The sequence below is a fragment of the Tamandua tetradactyla genome, chromosome 1 (genome assembly GCF_023851605.1).
Source record: "Tamandua tetradactyla isolate mTamTet1 chromosome 1, mTamTet1.pri, whole genome shotgun sequence".
NCBI classification, from domain to species: Eukaryota; Metazoa; Chordata; class Mammalia; order Pilosa; family Myrmecophagidae; genus Tamandua; species Tamandua tetradactyla.
In genome coordinates this window covers 63,193,065-63,218,739 of record NC_135327.1, presented here as the reverse complement: position 1 = coordinate 63,218,739, position 25,675 = coordinate 63,193,065, and the positions used below count along the sequence as shown (strand labels likewise).

The 25,675-nt window shown below is 37.1% G+C and overlaps 1 protein-coding gene across 1 annotated transcript in view; it reads left to right on the top strand.

The window, feature by feature from the left end:
• The first annotated feature begins 1,779 nt into the window (after positions 1 to 1,779).
• The window catches only part of LOC143648123 (uncharacterized), a 55,044-nt gene continuing 31,148 nt past the window's right edge, over positions 1,780 to 25,675 (top strand). The window contains 1 exon segment of the mRNA XM_077117691.1: positions 1,780 to 2,058. The gene's annotated coding sequence lies outside the window, so the exon portion shown is untranslated.

Here is a 25,675-nt window from a genome sequence, read left to right as displayed (position 1 = left end):
TTTAGAATAAGAGAATTTACCAAGATTGCTGGAGATTAGACAAGTATACAAACAGGAAGAATTTCATAAAATTTAGTATATTAAAAGACACTATAAAGAAAGTGAAAAGCAAGTCAGAAACTGGAATAAGATATTTAGATACTAACTGACAAAACAGTAGCATCTAGATTATATGAAGAATTACAACTCATCTTAAAACAGACAGCACAGGAGCAAAATTGAAAAAAGATATGAAAAAGCATGTTACAAAGATGGAAATGTGAAGGGCCCACAATCATACCAAAATGTGCTCAGATCTACTGAGAACCAGAGAAATACAGATTAAGGTCACCAGATGCCATTTTACACTTACCAGATCGATAAAATGAGAATTGAATGTAGAGTAGCATGCAGTGTTATTCATTGCTGTGTGAAGTGCTTCTATCATTTTGGAAAAACAATTTGGTATTAAATTATGTTGCTGAGTAACACAGAATTCATTATCCAGTAATCCTATTACTAGGGTAGTACCCAAGAAAAACCCCTAATACACAAGCCCAGAAGATATTGAAAGAATTATCTTCCTTTGTTATTTTCCCCTCTACTTAAGTGTCTGTTGTACCCTGGGATTTTGAGTCCCATAACAAATAAGATGCTTCTAGTGCTAGGTGCTGCTGAGCTTTGAAGCTTGAATCTGGCTGGGCCATTCTGCTACGGGCCCCCTATCTACCCGTCTTTTCTTTTGAGCTGGGCGCTGCTGCAGAGAGACCTTCACTCTGAGATGCCTCAAAACAGGCCTCTGTCCCAGTCTGCTGGATAGCCAAGCTCCTCTCTTCGAACTCACTTCCCAGTCATTGCTGGGGCAGGAAGACATGCCTCCCAGTGGTAGGGGTAGGATTCCTGCTGCATTCTCATGCACGATGCCTCAGGCCCTGGTCTCCATGTACAGTCTTCTAAGGCAGTGACCATCACCCACCTAGCTTCGGTGCCACAAGATTCTCACCTTTTTGCCCCCATGGGTATTTTCCTTTATAAAAGCCTTTTTCCATAATATTAGATGAGTCTCAGGAGGAAGAGGAAGTAAACTTACCACATTTAATCAGGGGTTTTCTAATTAAATTCTAAAGCGTGCAGGGTTGAAAACAGATTGGCCCAACTGAGGAAGGCACTCTGTTGAGGTTTACTAGGCCAACAATCTTGGCACTTGGGTTTAGAGTTGGTTTCTCCCAGGTCAGAAAACTGAATTCCAAAGTTGTGACCGGGTCCACCACATGGCAATTGCCTAGTACAGCTTTTCCAAAACCCCGGATAACCACGCTGGGCCTTTGAAACAGTTTAGGAAGTAAGGGACCTCTGCCTGCATAGCCTTGAGTAAGAATTGGCTTCACACGCACCATCATTTGGGTTTAAGTTCTATCTACTGTGTGTCATCGAATCTTCGCTGCCATCAGTTGTAAAATGCACTACTGTTTCCTGAGTCACTAGGAAAATGAAAATGTTGCCAATTCAGCAAGAACGCACCATTCATTATTAGTCATACCCTGACTTTTTAGAGATTAAAATGCACAGAATATGCATTGAAAATAGGTGAAATATGGCGGTTCTTTCGTCACTTTTCTTATGGTGATCGTTTAGGGACATGGGTTTCTGCGCTGGGTCAGATGCTCCAGCCTGGGAAACAGTCGGCCGTTCTCCGGACCTCACAGGTGAGAACGAGAGGAGGACACCAAGGGCGCGTTCTTTCCTTCTTTCGTTTAGCTGGAGGAAAGGACTATTATCGCGAGAGTTTCATACGCCGGGAGTTTCCGCTACGACCAGAAGTCGTGAGACCGCAAAAGCGTCAGTATCCAGGCACGCAGGGGGGCCGAGGTGGACGTAAGATGGCGACGTCGGCCGTATCTCTCCCACCGTAAGTCTGCTGTGCTCTCGGGCCTCTCACCTAGCGCGAGCAGATCCCTGACTCGGCCGGGGACTCGGAGGATCCCCCACGCCAACCCGGCCAGCGTGGGGCCCCGCGGACCTCCGTAGCGGTGGAAGGCGGAGCGGGAGTGCGCTGGAAGTACCCGCCCCGGTTACTAGGTAAAAGTTTTTAATTATGTTATTTTATTTTCAGTTAGCGCGAACCAACTTGGAGAGACATTGCTGTTCTTATAATAATGCATTAAGAGTTCAAGAAGATAATTTGCATTAACAAGAGCAATCACATATTGTAGTGATTGAGGGTACTCGTATAGGCATCTTGGGTTGCTAGTTCAGTTCTATCCCGTGGTTCTTATCAATTTGCACACATTTTACTGATTTGATAAAAACTCCCCAAAGGGGAGTTAACTTTTCTTTTGAAACGTGGAGGATTATCAGGTCATACTCTAAATTGAAAGCATAATGTGCATTAGACAAAATTATATGTGCTTGGAGTGTATTAACTCATTTCTCATAAAATACTACATAGGAGATAGTCATAATTATTATTCACAATGATAGATGAAAATCTTAGGCAAAGCGAGGATAAGCAACATGACAAATTCTGACAATTAATAAAGGTTGCACTCATAGTCATCCTCGAGGGTCTCAGGATCATCGATTATAAGTCTAAGTGATAGATAGGTCCTCTTATTGTTCTGACTTCACAGAGTGGAAAATGAGAGCATAGAAAGACCATATCATCCCAGAACTTTCACCTGTGCATTCTCATTTTCACCTCTAGCTTTCCTTCTGGCCACAAACAGGACTTGGTCTTCCTCGTTTAATCCTACTTATATTCAGCTTTGTTAGTTACACTTAAGTATTGTGCTACCATCACACAATATTGTGGTATCCATTTCCAAACCTTTTACAGTCACCTTATTAAATGTTTTGTACTCTTTAACCGTGTATTTGTCCCGTTTGTACCCTCTTTCTACCTCCTGATAATCTATGCTCTGGTATTTAACTCCCAGAGTTTACTCATTATAGTTAGTTCGTGGTAGTGAGACTGTACGATATTTGTCCTTTTCTTTCTGGCTTAATTCACTCAACATAATGTCATCAAGGTTCATCCACATTGTTGCATACATCATGATTTCATTCCTTTTTACCGCTGCTTAATATTCCATCCCGTGTATATTTGTCAGTTTATCCATTCATCCCCTCATCAGTTGGTGGATGCTTTGGCTGATTCCTTCTTTTGGTAGTCAAGAATAATGACGCTGTAACATTGGTATTCAAATGTATATTCACGTCCCTGTTTTCAGTTCTTTCAAGCATATACCTAGTAATAGGATTGTTGGATCATATGACAATTTATACTGTAGCTTCCTGTGGAATTGCCAAACTGTCTTCCAGAGTAGATGCATCATTTTGCCTTTCCACTAATAGTGAATAAATGTACCTATATTTCTACATCTTTTCCAGCACTTATGGTTTTCTGTTTTGATAATGGGCATTCCAGTACATGTTGAAATGATATTTCACTGTGGTTTTGGTATGCATTTCTATGACAGCTAGTGAAGTAGGGTATCTTTTCATATGCTTTTGAACCATTTGTATTTCCTCATTGGAAAAGTATCTCTTTTAGTTTGTAAGCTGCTGGAATGGGATGTACCAGAAATGGAATGGCTTTTAAAAAGGGAATTTAATAAGTTGCAAGTTTACACTTACAAGGCTGTAAAGATGTTCAAACTAAGGCATCCAGAACAATGATACCTTAATTCAAGGAAAGCAGTGGGACTGAAACACCTCTGTCAGCTGGGAAGTCACATGACTGGCATCTGCTGGTCCCTTATAACTGGGCTCTATTGCTTTCAGCCTCTGTTCCTGTGGGGATACCTCACTTTGCTTCTCTGGCTTTCATCTCGTGGTGTTGCTTGGCTGTCTCCAGGTTCTGGCTTGCTTAACAGCTCATGCTAAGGGACATGGCAACATTTGCTGGGCTCCAAGCATCTCCAAACACCAGTGTCTCGTCTGTTCTCCAGGTGTAGGCATCTGTGTCAGTTCTGTTCTGAAGTTTCTGTCTGCTATATCATTTCTGAGGTTTCTCAAAAATGTTTCTCCTTTAAGCGCTCTAGTAAATTAATCAAGATCCACCTGGAATGGGTGGAGTCATATTTCCATCTAATCAGAGTGTCTTCCTTACCCCTGTATTCTTAATTAGTTATATATATCAGCCTCTCAAAATCCAGAAATAACAATTACTGCTTTGGACTAAATGTGACTGCTATAAAAACTTATAATATATGCCACTGTTTTCTTATATGTATTTTCTACATGAGACCATACAATATTTGCTCTTTTGTTTCTGGCTTATTTTGACTCGCCAAATGTCCTACAGGTTCATTCACAGTGTTGCATGCCTCACAACTTCGTTCCTTTTGTAACACAGTATTTAATCATATGTATACACCATTGTTCGCCAATCTACTTCTCAGTCAGTGTATCCTTCAACCACCTCCATTCATTGGGCATCATATATTCTCATGTTTTTAATTTGGTCTGCAGTATCTTTCGTCTCTGTGATGTCTGATATTTTTCTGTTTGTTCTTTCAAATTCTTCTTTATGTTCTTCCAATGTCCTTTTAACATCCTTTATATCATTATGAACAACCTTCAGCCCTCTTGTCCCCTTAGACCCATCTGACCCTGACCATGGGTACTGACCAGATCAAGTGAAAACCTAATGGGGCTCCAGTCAGGGCTGCCAACCAGGGACTAGGGGATGCGTGGCAGAAACCCCAACAGAGAGTTCTCCTGTGTGGCCAATGGATTTAGTGACCTACAGACTTCACCCTGCACTCCCTACCCCCGTGATGATGCTGTCCTGAAGGACTTGGTATTTCATCTTCACCTGCCCACAGCCAGTCTGGAAATGGCTGGAGGCCAGTCACAGCACTCAGCTTGCTGATTTCCTTGGCCTTACCTCTCAGTCTGCACACACCTGCAATCTTCAGTCCTCCATGGGGCTGGGGAGCAGTATAAGGACCCAAACAAGTCTCTTTCAATGGATGGGCGCCAAACAGACACACTCAACATTTCCCTCTCCTTCCCAGGGAAGGGCACCCCCAGTATTTGCCAAAAAGGAAAAAAAAAAATGTCAGGTGCCCACAGCAGTGTGTCACAGGGGTGGGGAGTACGTACTTTGCCTTGAGTAAGTGGAGTCCGTGCACAGGAAAAGCATTCTTATCTTCCAAATTTGCCATGGGTACTCCCAGCTATGAAGCTGAAGGGAAAATCTTCTCAAGCCAGTTGTAGAGATAAGTGGAGTCATGACTGAACTCCTTGATCCTGCTCTGTCCTTGCCAGTTCCTCTTGTTTTTACACTTAGGGCATCCCAATGCAGGGTAGAAGACCCTACATGATCAATTACACCTGGAGCCATGGTCGCATTCATTTTTCTATCATATCTTGCTTCACAGAGCCAGGATGACCTTACCCTCTCCTATTCCACCATCTTACTGGAATTCTCTTGTGCAGCCTTTTTCAATTTAGAGATGTGGACCCATGGTTCAGCACCCTGTAATTTAATTGTAGTGTCAGAAGTTCCTGGCAATTGGTAGGCTTCCTTTTAGTGATATTCCTGGGCTGTGTTTTGTAACTGGCATTTCCAGTAGACCCAATACACTGGTTCCAGATTATGATTAATTTCCTGAGTCAGGAAAGGTGTCCTTTCTCTGTTGGAGATCATCTTTGGCATAATGCATTAAGAATTTGCAAATTGGTTCATTTCCTGGTGTGTCAATAAATGAGCAGTGTCAATTTTATTCACAGAGCCATAGATCTGCCACTAACTATTACATAAAAGGAAAGTTTGTTTTTCATATTTCATATGAGTAATCATCGTGACCAAAGGCAAAATGGGGCCAGATGAGGCCAGTTTCTTCAGTTAATTAAACCAGTTTTACTTAAATATATAATCTCAGCTGTTTTAGTTGAGTGTTTTCACGTGAAAATCTGCAAGGCCATTTTCTTTTTTAAATATTCAGTGTCAGTTCTTTTTGTATGAGCTTCTGTCTTAATGATGACAGCCATAAATGGGAGTAAGGTGGCAGAAGGGACATGTTTACTTGTCTGTTTTGAACTAGAGTACTGAAAGAAGTAAGAAACCATCTTTGTGTCCATGGTATGCTGATATCATGGATTGCACCAAAAGCATATGTGTTATTAGTATAGATGTTAACAGATTTTTCCTTCAGAGAGAAAGAAGGCTAGGTTAGAGCACAGAGGTCATCATCCTGTTGAGCAGAAATAAATTGTGGAAGGCTACTTCATTCAGATAGTTCATGGTGATTAGTAATTGAGTAGTCTGCTTGGAATTTATCATCAGAATTAGCATTATTGCTAAGAAGCAATAATAAATAGAATGACATCTGGGATGGTTAAAAGAGCATGAATGGAGTCATTTGTGAAGTTACCAACTTACATGTATGAGATTCTGCCTCATCAGATCAAATAAAGGGTTAAGAACACTGCAGCGCTAGGTGACAATTAGAAGGTGAAAGTAGAAGGATCTCATAAGAAGTCAGATTTCTGGAGGAAAAATTTTGGGTCTGCTCAGTGCTAAGTTTGCTGAGGTTTTAAAATAATTTGGGAGCTTCTGCTATGACTTTTACACAATTTGGGTAAGCACAGCCGATAACTGCCTAAACCTATAGGCAATAGGTTTGTAATTTCCTCTGTTCTTGAGTCACTATTCCAAGACTTGGTTATATAACCAGGGTCTCCTATTATTTCCTCTTATCAAGGAGGACAGATTCTGGTTACATCTATGCGGATAATTATATTGCCAAAACAATAACACTATTCAATAAGCATTTTCCTAATTGTGGATTGGTCAGGCAGGGAAATAAAGATGAAGTTTAGTGAGTTTATAAGTAGAGTAAGAGAAAATGCTAAAGGATTCCTTGTATCTAGAAAGCAGAATAGTAAATTATTAGCACGAATCCGAACAAAACTTTAATATTTCTTCATCAATTTATTTAGTCTTAGGTAATTAATCCTTGTTTCATGTGATCTAGTGTTAGCAATTTCATGATCCCACCAGCTTCTTCACTAAAATTCTGGAAATCTTGACTCATTTCAGTGATATGCTTCTGAAATTCTTTAAGCAATACCATTAGAAGCCTGTATGTACTTCAGAGAACTTTGCATAGTCCTTTTCATAGGTCTCTGAGATAATCCTTTTTGTTGAAGATGAAGCAAACATGGCCCTTAGCTCATTGCAAATATTTTCAGCGAAGCATCGGAATAAAATGGTAAATGACAGAAGTCTTAAAATGGCCATAGTTAGCTTATTGCTGTTTTACAGATGATATGATGACAGTATAATAAACATTATTTTAAGAATAATTGGACTTAAGAACAACAATACCATTGTCCAATATCAGGCATATGAGTAATTGGACATCTCACAGTGAGGATATTGAAAAATCACTAAGAACTTTATTTAAAACTTCTAAGATGCTTGTGTTAATAACACAGTATTCTATAAATTTAACCATCGGAAGATTAGAAAATGCTTTTTAATTAGATAATACTTCCCATGCAACTGTTACCCCAGTAAATAAACCTAACTAGTTTTAACACCTCTCAATTTACAAGGTTGAAGAAAAAAGTCTTTGTGATTTTTCCAGGGGTTACCTGGAGAATTTTGGTAAGGCAATGTATCAAAAGTTACCAGGTTTTCATTGTTAAATAGGATCATGGGTAACTGTGAAAAAAATATTTAGTTTCCTGCTTAACCAAAGTGACAATAAAAGATTTTAAAAGTAAAGATAGGAGATAGCATATACATAATTATTTCAAAAGTGAGAAGACTTGTTTCTAAAACAACAAAGGATGAAAAGTTCCATATAAAACACAAAAGATTATTCTGATAAGATTCAGAATGTTTGCCTTCAAAGCAGGTTACTGAGAGTTAAGAAAAAATCTTTAAAACTTCTTATTAAGAGCAAGACTGATAATGTATATAAACTTTCATTTTAACAGATAAAACCAAATTCTTCTTTTGCTTGAAGATACTGTCTGATAAAGAAACCCTTAAAATTTTATAAATTCTGTGAAATCTTAACCATGCTTAACCATGTCAAATAAAATACCTTTTCTGCAAACCTTCTACAACTTTCTCTATTCATTCAGAATGTTACTATATATTCTTCTCATTTTGCAACAAATGGTTATTTTAAGACAAACTACTTTCTTTTCTCTAAACAAAAGGAGTCTTGCATACCTTACACATAAATTATCAAAAATATCTTGGAAACCTCTTCAAGCTAACATCCTTCAAAAAAATTTACATTGGTCATCATTTTAAAGATCCAATAAATACAGTGCTAGTTTATTTGATCAGTAATCCTATAAAAATATTGGAAGAACACACTCAAGCAGAGTGAAAGAATATGCTTGCTTATATTGTACTTGCATTGATAATTCCAAAGACATAGCTGTTTTTATTTAACTAATAACATTAGTCCTATTCAGATTTGTCTGAATTATGGGAACTTTAATTTTTTTTCAAAACATTGGATTTAGTTCTTTGAATATTCTTTTTTTCCCATTGGAAATATTAGAAGTTGGCTTTCTTTAATTTCTGGTATTAAATTTTAATATTTTATTAAATTTTAAATTTTAAAAATTTTATGTGCTTGTTTATCTTTAAGTCTGTTTGAATACAGCTCTTTTAAGGAGTGTTATAAGTTAATTTGGTATTGCTATTCAGAGGTAGGAAAATAGGCCAAAAAAACCTACTGACACAGAAATAGCTTATAAGTTTCTATAAATTTTTTTTTTTTTTTTGCTGTTAGAAAAACATAAGTGCCATGGGCTTTTAATTTCTCATTTGTCTTTTGCAAAGAATCCTTTAATTAAACAATTTTAGAATATTGCAATTTCTTAATATACTGCCATTCCGTTTGATTGTTTGGTTTGGAAGCTCCTTTTCTGGTATGCATTCCAAGTGATTTTGTCTATTTGGAATATTTCCCATAATGGACATTGAAACCCTAGGTTGTCTTTGGCGAGATGATGCCATTTTGTTAGCTAGGCACAGCTTCTAACCCCCAATTTTTGAACATTATTATGACATAGTGCCAGTGGGTGGAGGATCTAAATTTTAAGAGTTCTAGGATTCCATCTTCATCATTTCATTTTTTACTGTGTGCACAGGCAAAGAAACCAACAGCAAAATGAAACTTTGGATTTCACCAAAAGATTAGGAATTCAGATTCCACATTTGATCTTTCATAATAATAAGAATGACCCACCAACCTTTGGACTGAGAGCTAGGGAGATCGCAGAGGTCATATCCAAAAAAGAGTGGTGCTGAGATCTGAGAGAGACTCACTCATGAACCTTGGAGAAGGTCTGGAGGACAGAAAACTCAAAGGGTTCAGTAGTCACCTTCATCTGTCTTGACTCCAGAGCTCGTAGCACTTGCCTTCAGATCTTGTTATCGTCAAAAAACTGTCACGCAAAAAAAGCCAAAAAAATTCCACAGAAAATCAACTCTTTGGTTCTCACACCCTTATTAATGAATAAATTCATAAATCAGGCAATATCCAATTCATAAAATGAAGGGGCGCTTTGTAGAGTGAGAGCAAAGAGGAAAGATTTTATAGGGAGAACAAGGTAGTCTTAAAGAAAATTGTCTTATTGATTGGTGCATAACTTTCCTTATTTGGCTTAGACATGACTTAGAGGAATTTAAGCTACAGGGTTAAAAATGGAGCTGGCAAATTATGATGGATTGTTTTCAGGTTCTGGGAGAGGGAGCAGTTACAGGAAATGGAAATTTAGTTAAGCTTTGGTTTGCTGACATGAGCTTAGCATGCCCGTGCTAAGTAGAGTTCCCTCTCAGTCCTGTTAACTTATTTGTTATCTGATATGCTTTTGTCTCTTATTTGTTTTCACAGTGAAAATCCCTATTGCTTTCTCAAAAAAAAGTAGAATGAATTTCACAATTATTTGATAAACATATACATGAAAATACTACATCCGGAAAAGATAATCTATCTTTTTAAGATATTTTTATTGACAGATCTTTACATATAGTCCATATGTGGTATATAATCAGTGGCTCACAGTATCATCACATCGTTGTGTATTCATCACCATGATAATTTTTAGAAAATTTGCATCACTCCAGAAAAAGAAATGAAAAAAAAACCTCATACAACCATATCCCTTACCCCTTCTTCTCATTGATCACTAGTAATTCAATCTACTCAATTTATGTAAACCTTATCCCCCCTATTATTTATTTTTTAACCCATACTTTTTTTTTACTCATCTGCCCATACCCTGGATAAAAGGATCATCAGAAACAAGTTTTTCATAATCTCACAGTTACATTGTAAAAACTATATTATTATACAGTGGGCTTCAAGAATCAAGGCAACTGGAACACAGCTCAGCAATTTCAGATACTTCCCTCCAGCACCATAAACTAAGAAGAGATGTCTATAAAATGCATAAGAATAACCTCCAGGATAACCTTTTAGCTCTGTTTGAAATCTCTCAGCCTCTGAATGAGACTTTATTTTGTCTCATTTCTTTGTTCCATCTTTTGGTCAAGAAGCGTTTCTCAACCCATGATGCAGTGTCCTGGCTCATGCTGCGAGTTCTGTCCCATGTTGCCGGGGAGATTTACACCCCTAGGAGTCATGTCCCACGTAGCGGGGTTGGTCAGTGAGTTCACCTGCTAAGTTGGTTTAGAGAGAGAGGCCATATCAGAACAGCAAAAGAGGTTCCCAGGGTGACTCTTAAGCATACTTATAAGTAGCCTTAACTTCTCCTTTGCAGGAATAGTGTCATGAAGAAATCTCTTTAAAAACAGCTGTTGGACCCAGCACACCAATGGTTCATAAAATGACTTGGAGTAAAACCTAAAAAATGTGAAAGAGATAACCAATATTTTCTATTTAAAAGGAAATAAAACCATAAAATAGTGACAAACAAAATATAATTTAGGAGGTGAAAATGAAGAGGGAAAATGCCTCTAAATAAAAGTGGCACAAATTTTTAAAATGTTCTTATGGTAAAAATAATAATTGAATACATTTTATAAAATTGCTGAAGTCACAAAACTAAACTGGTAGTCCCAGAAATATTATTCTTATACTGTGAAAAATACTTATATTAGTTAATATAAATAATTTAATGATATTAACCTCCTACCTTAAGAAGTTAACAGAAATACAGTGAAACATCATTTGAGGAAAGACAGAAGGGAATTAATAAAATGAAACAAGAAATAAATCATTTATAAACAGAAAAAATAAAGATCCAGATCAGTATGCCTAATAGTACTTTTTGCAATCAAGGTAATGTGTATCTGCCCAGTCCATTACAGAAGCCACTAGCCACATGTGTCCATGTATCAGTTTGGCATATGAAGGTGCTCAGGAACTTTATTGACACATGCACATGTCGCTAGTGGACATTTGAAATTTAGCTAATGGTACTGAAAAACTCAGTATTGTAGTTTTAATTAAATTTGATTAATTTAAATTCAATAGCTGTATGTGGCATACAAGTGTTCTGCACTTACAATACAGAACAGCAAAAACCTAGAATCTTGGAGGTGGCAATTAAGTAATGAAATAGATTCAAGAGAAAAATGGGGAATGGACAGAAATTTTCCTTTCAAAATAGGAAATGAGTTTGTGAGGGAGAAGTGATACAATAAAATGTAAGATCTTGGTGTGATATGAAAAAGTCAAGTCAGACTTATAAAAGTGTGAGTAAATGAGCCTATTTATATCTATTGTGTGGAGAGCTCATTGGAACTCAAAAATCGGAAGACTCAGTGAGGTCAACTAAGTTCTAAAACAATTTCCAAAGTGAAGCAGTGCTTTGCTCTTCTCCCAAAGGTCTACCTGGTACAGTTTCTGCTTCTCAAGATGAATATAATCTCTGTTTTGTATTCCTTTAAAACATTCACTAAACCTAATAAGGACTGTATTTCCAGGGCTCACACCCTGATTACACAGATAATAAATGTAGTCAGTACTTCATTCTCTGGGACACTCACTTGTTCATTTTGATTGGAAATAGCAGACAAATTCAAAATTATAACCCGCTTATTATATTGGAATTTTAATCTTTTTTATGCCACTGTAAATTAGCATTATTCCTTTATTTCCTTTTTGGATTCCTCATAATTTATATGCATAAATGCAACTGACTTATGCATGTTAAACTTGTATTCTGCAACTTTATTGCTTTCATTTATTAGCCCTGATGGGGTGTTTGCATGTGTATGCGTGTAAGTACAAATGTATGTGTATATTCTGTAGGATTCTTTCTTTAGAAGATCATGTCATCTCACAATAGAGATAACTTTATTTCTTCCTTTCCAATTTGCATGCCTTTTATTTCTTTTAATAGACAAATTGTCCTGACATGAATATCCGGTACAATATTAAATAGCAGAAAATGAAAGCAGGATTCCTTGTCTTGTTCCTGATTTTGGGAGGATAGCTTTCAGGCTTTGTGCATTGCTTATGATGCTTCCTGTGCACTTTTTCATGGTGGACTTTTTCATGAATCCCCAAATTAGGTAAAGGAAGTTCTTTTCCAGTCCTAGTGTGTTGATTGTTTTTATCATCAAAATGGTTGGGTTTCATCAATTTTTTTTCTTGCATCAAATTAGACCTTAGTTTTTTTCAGTCTGTTAATATGGAGTATTACATTAATTGATTTCTATATGTTGACACATCCTTGCATTCTTAGCTCAAGCCAAGCCCCGCTTGGTCATACATAACATGTACTCCAATAAATATTCTGCTGGATTGGGTTTGATACTATTTTGTTGAGGATTTTGGTGCTTATATTCTTGAAGGATAATTGTAGTTTTGATGCTTTCAGCATTTATAAACGCACAATGCTGGACTTGCAATTACTTAGTATACCACTATCTTCTATTTCTTGGAAGAGTTTGAGAAGGATTTTGGTGCTAATTCTTCTTTAAATGTTTCAGAGATTTCAGTCATGAAGCCATCTTGTCCTGAATTTTCTTTGGAGATTTTCAAGTTCTGATTCGCTCTTTCTGTTAGCTATAGTTCTGTTAAGATATTCTATTTCTTGAGTCACTTATTTAATTACCAGACGTATGGCCTACCCTGGAGAATATTCCATGTGCACATGAGAAGCATGTATATTCTGCTGTTGTGTGGAGTGTTCTGTATATATCTGTTAGATCTAAATGATTGTATGTATCTGTTAGATCTAAATGATTTATCATATTTTTCCATCATATTGCGTTAGGATGTTCATGCAAATGGGAGATTCCTACCTCTAAAATTGCATTAGTGACTTGCCCAAGCAGTATCCTATTCTTGGAGCACCTTGCAGCCACATCCAGTGTAGCCTTCTTTCAGATACTGGACTATGTGTCAATAATTTGGAAGCCTTCACTGAATATTCAAGTACAATGTTGGTGCCTATCCAGAGGTCGCTAATGGTTCTTTGTTTTTTTCAAAATGTTTACTACTAATAATGCACTTTAATTGCCTGCCCCCCTCACAGACCGTGAACTCCAGAAGGTCAAGTGTCAGATCTGTCTGTCATACCTTTGAATATCAGAGTTTGACATATGAAGATGCTCAGGAACTTTACTGACAGAATGACAGATACTGTTTTGGCATTTGTTATTTATTATAGCCCAGGTTTTGGGATTAATATTCAAGGAAACCACTTCTGAGGGAAGTATTTGAAGAGCTTGAAGGAGTCGGTGCACAACCAGGGAGTGCTATAGAATTACATGGGGATTACCTGAGTCACTTTCAAAGATAATGAAGTAAAAGCCAATGTTATTCACTGACGCAAACCCTTTCAGGGAAACCTGAAATGAGATGGCTGACAATGAGGCAAAAAAAGAGAACTTGTAGTTCAAACTGTTTGAATTTATGAAAACTTAGACACTTTGATTTCAGGTTCAAAAGCATTAAAACATAATTTAATAGTATCAGTAACAGTGAGTCCTCATCAGGAAGCCTTTTTTTTTTTTTTCGTATGCAAGCCTTTAAATTTGAGATTTATTTCTTAATTCACAACTTTTGGTGGCATGTTGTATTTTTTTTTGACTTTTTTATTGTAAAGTATAATGTATATACAAAGCAAAGAAATAAGAAAGCAGTAGTTTTCAGAGCACTCTTCAACAAATAGTTACAGGACAGATCCCAGAGTGTGTCATAGGCTACTATATGATCCTCTCAGATCTTTCCTTCTAGCTGCTCAGAATATAGGAGGCTAGAAGGCTTATTAAATATTTTTTTTATCACCACAATCAACTTTTTGTCTTACTTTTTTTGTGAAAAGTAACATGCATAAAAAGCTATAAATTTCAAAGCACAGCACCACAGTTAGTTGTAGAACAGATTTCAGAGTTTGACATGGATTACAATTTTAGATTTTTATTCTAGCTGCTCTAAGATACGGAGACTGAAAGAGATATCAATTTAGTAATTCAGCATTCATATTCATTTGTTAAATCCTATATTCTCTGTATAACTCAACCATCACCTTTGATGTTTTGTTCCCTCTCTTTAGGAATGTTTGGGCTATGGCCAGTCCAACTTCTTCATGTTGGAGGGGTCTGTCAGTAATTTGGGATAGGGAGATAGAAGTAACTGATATTCTGGAGAGGCTGGTCCCTCTGGGTTTCAGGACTTTTCTGTTCCAGGGACCCATCTAGAGGATGTTGGCTTCTGGAAAGTTACACTAGTGCGTGGAACTCCCCTGTGGAATCTTATATATTGCCATAGGTGTTCTTTAAGATTGTCTGAAATGGTCTTAGTTGGGGTTTGGCAGGTTATGATAGGTAGCAATGTCTAGCTGAAGCTTGCATAAGAGCAACTTCCAGAGTAGCCTCTCGACTCTATTTTAACTCTCTCTGTCACTGATACTTTACTAGTTACATTTTCCCCCCTTTTGTTCAGGATGGAATTGTTGATCCCACAGTGCCAGGGCAGAATTCTTCCCTGGGAGTTATCGCCATGTTGCCAGGGAGACTTTCACACTTGGATGGCATGCCCCACATAGGGGGAAAGTCAATGATTTCACTTGCAGAGTTGGGCTTAGAGAGAGTGAGGCCACATCTGAGCAACAAAAGATGTCCTCCAGAAATAACTCTTAGGCATACTTATAGGTAAGCTAAATTTCTCTGCTACCTACATAAGCTTCACAAGAGTAAGCCTCAAGATCAAGGATGTGGCCTATTGATTTGGGTGTCCCTAAAGTTTGGCACAGTATCAGGGGATTTCCTGATGGTAAAGTTTAATATTTCCATATTTTTACTCCCATCCCTCAAGGATGGGATGTAAACTTTGCCAATACTTTTTGATTATCCGCTTAAAATACTCTAGGATGTATACAGGCATTACATTAAAGTTTACTGGATTAAAGGATTTTTTTCTTATTCTGGGCTCCCTGTGTTTCAGTTGTTCAAATGGGCTATACAGAGAGGTTGTGTTAGATTATGTGCTACAGAAAATTTCATTACCAGATCAAATAAACCTTTCTTCCTTTGATCTCACAGAGTATGTGTGGTTCTAGAATATAGGCATTGTCTTCCTTACCCCTGTGTAAGAAACTACTTTAACCCCAACCTGATTGACTTCATTCTTATCTCTAAATATGAGGTTTTATATATATATATAAAATAGCATCTCGAAATCCATAGATAATAATTACTAGTCCGGACTAAATGTGTCTGCTATAAAAGCTTACAATCTAGGTCCCTGTTTACTTGTGAGCATTTTCTAAAGAGAACCATACCATTGTTGTTCTTTTGTTTCTCTCTTATTTTGCCTCACCATATGTCCCACATGTTCATTAACAGCATGCTTGCCTCATGACTTTGTTCCTTTTTAGTAGCAGCACAACATTCGTACATAAGTATACACCATTGTTCGCTAATCCACTTCTCAGTCAGTGCATCCTTCAGCCACCTGCATTCATCAGGGATCATGTATAGTGCCCAAAGTCCACAATCCATCAACACTCTCAATTTTAGATAATTTTGTTGTTCCCAAGGGAAGGAAAACCAGTAAACACACCCTCGCCAAGTAGGAAATCTAAGCTTCCTCTCAACTCTGGTCCCTCCCCCCCATTATTTACCTCTGCTGTTGCTGTAGTTGTGCTGATGATTTCCATGTAAATATAACCTATAGCATGCAACAGCAGTATCCCCCCATACCCTGGACTTAAATACTCTTTGTACAGAATCATACCTTTGAAGTAGTTCTTGGAAGAGCTAATTTATATTTCTAGTATTAATCAGTGGTGCACATAGGTCTATACAACCCCTTTCAATCTTGTTCATCTTGAATATGGTAATATTACTTACAGACCCATTAGAGAACTGTCTTCATGTCTATCTGGTCCCTTGCGTTGGAGTTCAACTTCATTAGCTAACTGTTCTCCCATCTCTAGCTTCTGTGTATCTCTAAGTAACCTATATTCTGTATTATAAGCCTCTGATTTTATTTTACCGTGGTCATAAAAATGGAATCAAACTATCTTTTTGTTTCTGGCTTATTTCACTGAGCATTATGTCCTCAAGGCTTATCCATCTTATCATGTGCTTCAGGACACCATTTTTGTTTTACTGCTGCATAATATTCCATCATATGTATATACCACGTTTTGTTCATCCACTCGTCTGTTGATGGCATTTGGTTTGTTTCCATCTTTTGGAGATTGTGAATAATGCTGCTATGAACATTGGTGTGCAAATGTCTGTGTCATTGCTTTCAGCTCTTCTGGCTATATACCAAGTAGTGCTATTGGTGAGTCACAGGGCAACTCAGTATTTCTCATTTCCTGAAGAACCACCAAACTGTCTTCCATAGTGGCTGCACCATTATACATTCCCACCAGCAGTGCGTAAGTGTCCCCATTTCTTCACATGCACTCCAAAATTTATAGTTTCCTGTTTGTTCAGTAGAAGCCATTCTTATAGGTGTGCCATTTCTTCACATCCTTCCAAAATTTATAGTTTCCTGTTTGTTCAGTAGAAGCCATTCTTATAGGTGTGAGGTGGTATCTCATTGTAGTCTTGATCTGCGTTTCCCTTATAGCCAATGAAAATGAATATCTCTGCATGTCTTTTTGAGCCATATGTATTTTCTCTTCAGAAAAATGCCTATTTATATCTTTAGCCCAATTTATAATTGGGTTGTTTTTCTTTTGTTAAGTTGTATGATTTCTTTGTGTATACAGGCTATCAAACCTTTGTCCAATACATGATTTCCAAATATTTTCTCCCATTGAGTTGAATGCAGCTTCACGTTTTTGACCAAGTCTTTTTTTTTTTTTTTTTTTTTTTTTTTTAAAGGAAAGACAGAGAGAAGGAAGGAAGGATAGAAGGAAGGAAGGAAGGAAGAAAGGGAAACATCTTTAAACATTTTCTTGTTTTATTGTAATTTGTTTCTTTTTTTGTTTTTGTTACATGGGCTGGGGCCGGGAATCGAACCGAGGTCCTCCGGCATAGCAGGCAAGCACTTTGCCCGCTGAGCCACCGCGGCCCGCCCTTGACCAAGTCTTTTGACATGCAAAGCATTTGGTTTTGAGGAGTTCCCATTTATCTATTCTTTCTTTTGTGGCTTGTGCTTTGGGTGTAAAGTTTAGGAAGCTACCTCCTATTATTAGGTCTTGAAGATGTTTCCCTACATTTTCTTCTTGAAGCTTTATGATGCTAGTTCTTATATTTAGGTGTTTGATCTATTTTGAGTTAATTTTTGTATAGAGTGTAAGATAGAGGTCCTCTTTCATTCTTTTGGCTATTGATATGCAGTTCTTCCGTGCCCATTTGTTGAAGAGACTATTTTGTTCCAGTTCAGAGGATTTGGGGGTCTATTTCTGCACTATTGATTTGATTCCATTGGTCAGTGCTTCTGACTTTGGGCCAGTACCATGCTGTTTTGACCACTTTTTTTTTAAAATCAGGGAATGTTTAACCTCCCACTTTGTTCTTCTTTTTTAGGATGCTTTTAGTTATTCGGGGTCTCTTTCTCTTCCAGATGAATTTGGTAAGTAGCTTTCCAAGTCTTCAGAGTAGGCTGTTGGAATTTTGATTCGTACTCTGTTGAAACTCTAGATCAATTTGAGTAAAATTGACATCTTAAAATATATTTAGCCTTCCTTTCCATGAGCAGGAAATGACTTTCTACCTATTTAGATCTTCTTTGATTTCTTTTAGCAGTGTTATGTAGTTTTCTGTGTACAAGTCCTTTATGTACCTAGTTAATTCATGCCTAAGTACTTTATTCTTTTAGTTGCTATTTTGGATATAATTTTTCCTTAACTGACTCCTCAGTTAGGTCATTGCTTGTGTATAGAACCATTACTTATTTTCCACATTAATTTTATATCCTACCACCTTGCTGAATTTATTTATTAGCTCAAGTAACTTTGCTGTAGATTTCTCAGGATCTTCCAAGTACAGTATGATATATATTTTCTGTAAATAATGAGAGTTTTACTTCTTCCTTTCTAGTTTGGATGCCTTTTGTTTCTTTGCCCTGCCTGATTGCTCTATCTAGGACTTCTAGTACAATGTTGAATAATAATGGTGACAGTGGGCATCCTTTTCTCATTCCTGATCTTAGGGGAAAGGCTTTCAGTCTTTCTCCATTGAGTTTGATGCTGGCTATTGGTTTTTCATATATTCCCTTTATCATATTGAGGTAGTTACCTTTGATTCCTATCTTTTGGAGTGTTTTTATCAGAAAAGGATGTTGAATTTTGTTGACTGCTTTTTCAGCATCAATCGAAATGATCATGTGATTTTTCCCAGTCGATTTGTTAATGTACTGTATTACATCAGTAATCATCCTTGCATTCCTGGTATAAACTCCACTTGGTCATAGTGTATAACCTGGCCCTGAGCTTTTCTTTGTAGGAAGATTTTTGATGACTGATTGAATCTCTTTACTTGTGATTTTTTATTGAGATCTCCTATTTCTTCCTGAGTCAGTGTAGCTTGTTTGTGTGTTTCCAGGAATTTGTCCATTACATCTAAGTTGTCTACTTTGTTGGCATATAGTTGTTCATAGTATCCTCTTATGATTTCTTTCATTTCTTCAGGGTCTGTTGTAACGCATCTCTTCTCATTTCTGATTTTGTTTATTTGCATCCTCTCTGTTTTTCTCTGTCTTGCTAGTGGCCCATCAATTTTATTGGTTTTCTCAAAGAACCAGCTTATGGTTTTATTGAATCTTTCTATTGTTCTTTCTTTCTCCCATTCATTTAACTTTGCTTTAATCTTTATTTCTCTTCTTCTGTTTGCTTTGAGGTTAGTTTGCTGTTCTTTCTAAAGTTTCTCCAGGTGAGCAGTTAAATCCTCAATTTTTATACTCTTTCTTGTTTTTTAATATAGGCATTTGGGACAATAAATTTCCCTCTTAGCACAGCCTTTGCTGCATCCCATAAGTTCTGATAAGTTGTAATCTCATCTTCTTTCGTCTCCAGATAGCTACTGCTCTAGCAATTTGTTCTTTGACCCATTGGTTTTTTTAAGATCATGTTATTTAATCTCCATATATCTGTGAATGTTCTCATTCTTTTATGGTTATTGAGATCGAGTTTCATTCCATTGTGATCAGAGAAAGTGCTTTGAATAATTTCAGTGTTTTTAAATTTAAAAGACCTGTTGTGTGCCCCAGCATATGATCTCTCCTTAAGAATGCTCCATGAATGCTAGAGAAGAATGTTTATCCTTGTGTTTTGGGGTGCAGTGACCTATATATGTCTGTTAGGTCTAATTCATTCTTTAAGTTGCTTAACTTCTCCGTTTCCTTGTTGATCTTCTGCCTGGTTCTGTCTATAGAGGAGAGTGCTATATTGACATCTTCCCATATTATTGTTGAAACCTCTATTGTTCCCTTCAGTTTTGTCATTGTCTCTCATATACTTTACAGCTCCTTGATTGGGACCGTATACATTTATTTTCTTGGTGAATTGTCCCTTTTATTAATATATACTGTCCTTGTTTGTCTCTTTTGATGTCTTTACATTTAAAGTCTGTTTTAGCGATATTAATGTAGCTACTTCTGCTTTCTTTTGGTTACAACTTGTGTGGAAAATCTCTTTCCATCCTTTCACTTTCAATATATTTGTATCCTTGCATCTAGAATGAGTCTCTTGTAAGCAGCATATGACTGGATTATGTTTCTTAATCCATTCTGCCAATCTGTATCTTTGAACTGAAATTTTAGTCTGTTGATATTCAAAGTTATTACTGCAAAGGCTTTTCTTGAATCCGCCATCTTATCTTTTGGATTTTATTTGTCAGCTCTGTATATTCTTTTCCCTCGTTCTCATTTTATCCTTTAAATTACCTTTACTGATACTCTTCAATTCTGTGCCCTCCTCCAGATCTTCCTCTCCTGTCTTTTTTTTTTTAATTGGCAGAACTCCCTTGAGTATTTCTTGTAAGGCCTGTCTGTTGTTGACACAATCTTTCAGCATTTGTTTGTCTGTGAAAATTTTAATCTCTCCCTCAGTTTTGAAGGACGATTTGAGTGGGTACAGAATTCTTGACTAGAAGTCTTTCTCTTTCAGGATCTTAAAAATAATTTCATACCACTGCTTTTCCGCCGCCTGGTGCCGTTTGAGTAGCCTGAATTCATTCTTATATGGTTTTCCATGTGTGTAGTAAATTGTTTTTCTCTTGCTGCTTTCAGAATTTTCTGCTTCTTTTCAACATTTGACAGATTGCATAGTATGTGTCTTGGGAAAGGCCTATTTGAATTTACTCTGCTTGGAGTTTGTTGGCCTTCTTGGACTTGTATGTTTATGTCCTTTATAAGAGTTGACAAGTTGTCTCCCATTGTATTCTCAACTGCTCTTCCTAGCCCTTTATTCCTCTCTTCTCCTTCTGGGACACCAGTGATTCTTAAATTTGCATGCTTTGTTTTGTCCATTGTTTCCCTGAGATCCAATTCAAATTTTTCCATCTTTGCCATTTGCTGTTTTGAGCGTTTGAAATTAGTTACCCTGTCCTCTGTATTGCTTATTCTTTCTTCTGTCTCTTCAAATCTGCTGTTATGTGCCTCTAGTATATTTCTTATTTGGTCAACAGAGTCTTTAATCTCTATTATTCTTTCTTCTATTCCTTCTTTCACATTCTTCTGTATGCTCTTCTGCTGTCTTCTTCATCTCCTTTAAGTTATTAGCCATCCCACTTATTTTATTAAGTAGAGTTATATGAGCATTTTAGATTAGTTGTTCTGAAGTCTGTGTCTTCTCTGGTTCTTTTAATTTGGTTGTTAGGTCTGCATTGTGATATGCTTAGCGATCTTCTGTTGCTTTTGTTGCATGTAAATATCTTGATTGATTTACTTTGGGAGTTAATTTCCTTCAGTAGTCTAAAACCTTGTGTTTGCGGAATGGGTGTGTAGCACAGTGCAGGGTATGGGGTGAGGCACAGCAGTGTGGTGATGCATTACAGTGTAGGTATAGGCACAGGTTGGCAATATTGCCCTGGTGCTTGTGAACGTGGGTGCCCAGAGGCCAAGAAGGATGTAGCTATGCATGTGCACAGGTCTGTGGGTCGTAACCCTGTTGTGTGCTGATCTAGGTTGTGGGGCCCTTTGTGCATAAGCACAGAGCTGTGGCTGCAGGTTGACTTTGTGTCTTTGTGGGCAGGGGGAAGATGTGACCTGGCTGCACAGGTCAGCACTTCCTCAGAGATAGGAAGCATGACTCCCCAGAGTAATTTGGATAGAGAATAAAAAATATTGGTAAAACCCCCTTCGGAGACTGTGGAGAAAGGAAGAAATGTTCAGATTTGCCATTTGGGTAATTCCTGATATTCTCGAAACAGTGGGGATAACCAGTTCAGAAGACTGAGCCTTCAATCTCAGGGTTCACCCCTTTGAAACTTATTCCTGCAAAGGAGAAGCCAAACCTACTTATAGTTATGCTTAAGAGTCACCCCCAGATGACCTCTTTTGTTGCTCAGATGTGGCATTTCTCTCTGAGCCAGTTTGACCTGTGAACTCACTGCCCTCCCCACCTTTGTGGGACATTACTCCCAGGAATGTAAAGTAAATCTCCCTGGCATCCTGAGACAGGACTCCAGGATAAACTGGAGTCTGGCATCATGGGATTGAAAAAGCCTTTTGGATCAGAAGGAGGAAGAAAGAAATGAGAGAAAATGAAGTTTCCGTGGCTAAGAGATTTCAGAGTTGAGAAGTTATCCTGGAGTTTATTCTCATGCATTATATAGATATCCTTTTGGTTTATGGTGTATTGGAGTGGCTAGAAGGAAGTACCTGAAACTGTTGTGCTGTGTTCCAGTAGCCTTGATTCTTGAAGACGATTGTATTACCATGTAGTTTTTACAGTGTGATTGTGAAAACCTTGTATCTTATTCTCTTTTTATCCATGGTATGGACAGAGGATGAAGAAAATAGGGATAACAAATAAATAATAGGGGGGATAAAGGGTAAAAAATGAGGTAGATTGAAATACTAGTGGTCACTGAGAAGGAGGAGTAAGGGTTATAGGATATATGAGGTTTTTAAATTTCATTTTCTGGAGTGATGCAAATCTAAAAATGATCATGGTAATGCATACACAACTATGTGTTGATATTGTGAGCCATTGATTGTATACTTTGCGTGGACTGTATGTGTGTGAAGATTTGTCCATAAAAATATCAAAAAAGATGAAAACTTTGAACCTGAAAAAAAAAAAGAAAAAAAGACATGTTCAGGTCCCAACCCAGGGTCTGTGGTTATGAACCTATTTGAAAATATGAACTTTAAAATGTTACTAGTAAAATGTGATGGGACTGAATGAGGGTGGGCCTTATTCCAAGATGCTGTAGTCCTTAAAAAGAAAGGTAATTTAGCACAGAAGGTAAAACCATGGGAGCATTCACAAAACTTGAAATAAATGCACACCAGAAGAAAAGAAGACACCATGTACATTACTATGTGACAGAAATTCCAGGGAACTACAAAGATTGCTACTCAGGCAGAAGATAACCCCAGGAGGAAGCAAGGTTTCTAACATCTAAATGTGAGCCAATAAATTCCCCTTGTTTAATCTGTCCTATTATATGGGATTTGTTTTAAAAGTTAAGATACTGAAACACCTGGAATTCATAGTTCCTTTATAAGTGGTGCTTGAATTTCTCCTGGGATTATTCAGATATCAGGAATATTTGGTATCAGGGATCATTATATCCAATCCCAGCCTCTAAGCCCAATGGATCTTAATATCCATTTATTTCTGGGTGCTCAGCTATTTCTGGTACATCTACAAGTTAGGTGTCCTCTTTGTCTCGGCTACTTTTTACTGTTGTTGCCAAAATGACACATTGAAGATTTCTAAGCCAAAGCTATCTATGGTAAGACTCAGTAGAAACAATTGTTCCTGGAGAGATAGGATCTTCTGTGTTAACATACCTGGTTCTCAAGAGGAAACAGTTATACCAGCATACATCACAAGTATTGTACTAGATCTGAGGCTATGAAATGAGGCTATGTGGGGGCATTTTGAAAAAATTCCAACTAATCCTATTAAGTCTTGCACATCAAGTCCATTGCTTTTGCTTGAAAATTATTATTTTAAATCTTTGTCATGACCTTTGAATCACCAGTTTTGCCCTTCCTCTCACATTAAGCAGATAAATTGAAACTATTTCACAAATGAAATATATAACTTTGTGAATAAGGTGATTTTTTTATTTTTTATTTTCTTTCTATTTAGGGACTAAAAAAATTTGAGAGAGGCAAAGAAGAATAGAAAGAAAAAGAGAAGGAAGAAAGGAGGAGAGAAGAAGGGGAAAGGAAGGAGGGTGATCTGGGCTGGAAAGCACCACATTCCCCATCTATCCTCCAAATGTTTATCCAGATCATACTAGAGCAAAATATCAGAGGAAGTTGCATCAACTTTCCATCTGGGAGCTCCTCACTTCTTGGTTTATTATTCAAAGCAACTCTTTCAGCTCACTTGAGCCTTGACATTGTCATCCTCACCAGAGTATTAACACTGAGCTCATACGATATCTCTCCTTTTGTGTCTGGCTTATTTCACTAAGGATTATGTCCTAATGTTTCATCCACATTCTCATATGCTGTGGGATCTCATCTTACTGCTGCACGATATTCCATTGTATGTATGTACTGCATTTTCTTTATCTACTCATCTGTTGATGGGTACAGATGCTTTCATCTTTTAGTGATTGTGACTAGTGCCACTGTGAACATCAGTGTGCAGATGTCTGTTCGTATGACTTCTTTGAGCTCTGCTTGGTATATACCAAGTAGTGGTATAGCCTAGTCACATGGCAACTCAATGTTTAGTTTTTTGAGGAATCACCAAACTGTCTTCCATAATGACTGCACCATTATACAGTCCTGCCTGCAGTGAGTAAATGTTCCAATTTTGCCACATCCTCTCCAACATTTGTAGTTTCCTGTTTGTTTAATGGCAGCCTTTCTGAGATAAATTGATATCTCATTGTAGTTTTAATTTGCATTTCCCTTATGGATAAAGAGAATGAGCAACTCTTCATGTGCTTTTTAGCCATTTGTATTTGCTCTTCAGAAAAATGTCTATACATATCTTTTACCCATTTTATAATTGGGTTATTTATTCTTTTGTTGTATAATTTCTTTATATACATGGGATATCAAACCTTTTCTGATGTTTGGAGTCCAAATATTTTTTTCCCATTGAGTTCGCTGCCACTTCTTTACCTTTGTGACGAAGTCCTTTGCGGCACAGAAGCTTTCGATTCTGAGGAGCTCCCATTTATCTAGGTTTTTCTTTTGTTGCTTGTGCTTTGGGTGTGAAGTTCAGAAAACTCCCTCCTATTACTAGGCCTTGAAGATGTTTCCTGTGTTTTCTTTGAGAAGTTTTATAGTACTGGCTATTATATATAGGTCTTTACATGTATCATTTTGAGTTAATTTTTGTATAAGTTGTAAGATATGTATTTTCTTTCATTCTTTTGACTTTTGATATCCAGTTTTCCAAAGCCCATTTATTGAAAAGACTATTCTGTCCCAATTCAGTGCACTTGGGAGCCTTGTCGAAGATCAATTTACTATAAAAATTTAGTGGTCAATCTCCACACTTTCAATTTGGTTCCAATGAACAGTGCTTCTATCTTTATGCCAGTACCATGCTGTTTTGACAATTGTGGCTTTGTAATAAGCTTTAAAATTGGGAAACACCAATCCTCCCATTCTACTCTTCTCTTTTAGGATATCTTTAGGTCCTCAAGGTTTCATTCCCTTCCAACTGAATTTGATAACTAGTTTTCCAAGTTTTCAAAATAGGCTGTTGGAACTTTGATTGGTATTGCATTAAACCTGTAGCTCAATTCAAGCAGGATTGACATCTTAACAATATTCAGCCTTCCTATCTATTAGCACAGAATATTTTTCCATCTGTTTAGATCTTCTTTAATTTCTTTAAAGAATATATTGTAGTTTTCCGTGTCCTTTAGTTCCTTGGTTGTTAATTCCTAAATACTTGACTATTTTGAATGGAAATTTTCCCTTAATTTCTTTATTTGTCATTATTTATATATAGAAACATTCCTCATTTTTGTACATTTATCTTATATTGCCACTATAATACATTTGCTTGTTAACCCAGGTTGCTTTATAGTGGGTTTCTGAGGAGTTTTGAAGGATGATATCATCTGCAAATAATGAAAGTTTTATTTCATCTTTACCTGTTTGGTTGCCTTTTATTTCTTTCC